This window comes from Lactuca virosa, chromosome 3 (genome assembly GCF_052849685.1).
Source record: "Lactuca virosa cultivar CGN04683 chromosome 3, Lactuca_virosa_CGN04683_v6, whole genome shotgun sequence".
Classification (NCBI taxonomy): domain Eukaryota; kingdom Viridiplantae; phylum Streptophyta; class Magnoliopsida; order Asterales; family Asteraceae; genus Lactuca; species Lactuca virosa.
In genome coordinates, this window is record NC_136428.1 from 295,091,052 (window position 1) to 295,092,940 (window position 1,889).

Here is a 1,889-nt window from a genome sequence, read left to right on the forward strand (position 1 = left end):
TTTGATGCATCACAGTAGACTACAAAGTCTTCGGTTCCTTCTGGCAGGGACAAGATCGGTGCGCTGCACATGGCTTGTTTTAACGTTTGGAAGGCAGCTTCTTGCTTATCTTCCCATTTGAACATCACACCTTTTTGAGTCAAGGTGGTGAGCGGTTTAGCGACCTTGGAGAAATTTTGGATGAATCTATGGTAGTATCCAGCAAGCCCTAAGAATTGTCGGATTTCCGTCGGCGTTGTAGGTGCTGGCCAATTCTCGATCGCCTTGATTTTTGAAGGATCCACGTGTATCCCCATCTCGCTAACCACATGGCCAAGAAACCCCACTTCTCGGAGCCAGAATTCGCACTTAGAGAATTTAGCATAAAGCTTCTCAGTTCTTAAAGTCTCCAATACTAGTCGCAAATGTTGGATGTGCTCTTCCTTGCTTCGCGAATAGACCAAGATATCGTCGATGAATACGATTACGAATTTGTCTAAGAAGGGTCGACACACCCGGTTCATTAAATCCATGAACACCGCGGGTGCGTTTGTTAACCCGAAGGGCATTACTACAAGTTCGTAGTGACCATACCGACTCATGAATGCTGTCTTGGGAACATCCTCCTCCTGGACTCGTAGCTGGTGGTATCCCGACCTCAGATCGATCTTTGAGAAGTAAGATGCTCCTTGAAGTTGGTCGAATAAGTCGTCGATTCGGGGCAAAGTATATCGGTTTTTGACGGTAAGTTTATTTAACTCGCGGTAGTCGATGCACATCCGGAACGATCCATCCTTTTTCTTTACAAATAGAACTGGTGCTCCCCAAGGCGAGAAACTGGGTCGAATGAACCCTTTGCTCAGCAGTTCGTTTAGTTGGCTGGACAATTCTTGCATTTCTACCGGCGCTAGGCGGTATGGAGCTTTGGCTACGGGGGTAGCTCCGGGGATCAGATCGATTCAGAATTCGACTTGTCGAGTAAGTGGTACCCCTGGGAGGTCTTCTGGAAATATGTCGGGGAAATTATAGACCTCCGGGATGTCTTTAATGTCCTTCGTTTCTTGTTTCTTATCTACCACATGGGCTAAAAAGGCGTGGTATTCCTTTCGGAGATACTTTTGAGCCTTAATGCAAGAAATGATTTGTAAGTTAGCGCTGGGTTTATCACCGTAGATGAGAAGGGTTTCGCCATTTGGCAGATTAAGGCGGACGGCCCTTTCGTAACATAAAATGTCGGCACGATGAGAACTTAACCAATCCATGCCAATGATGATGTCGAAACTTTTTATTGGAACCGGCAATAGATCGATATTGAATGAGTGATTGTCTAGAGTGAGGGTACACCCTGAGTATATGTCGTTAGTGTTTTCTGTTTTTCCATTTGCCATTTCTACGACGTATGTTTCATTTAGTGATTGGGGATTTTGTTTTAATAATTGTTTGAATTTGTGGCTAACGAAACTCCTCTCCGCTCCACTATCGAATAATATCCATGCGTATGAGTTATTGAGGAGAAACATACCGGTAACCACCGTGGGATCTTCCCTTGCTTCCCCCTGCCCTAGGGCCAATATCCTTCCGACACCGCCGGTGTTCGAGTCTTTAGCTTTCGGGCAGTCCCTCTTGAAGTGTCCGGTTTCCCCGCAGCCGTAACAGGCTCGACTTGCTCCGGTATTGGCGGCCGGGTTGGCCTGTTGTGCAGATGCCCTGTAGAAACGGGCGGTATGCCCCTTTTTGTTGCAATTATTGCAGTGCATTTCTCGACAAGCACCGGTGTGGTGGAAGTTGCACTTGTTGCACTTGGGAAGAGTTCCAGCGTATTGCCTCAGTGGTGCCGGAGTGGAAGGAGTGGTGGCAGCATAGATGGCCACGGTCTTCTGCTTCTTTACGGGGTCCCGCGCAGGTTGCTT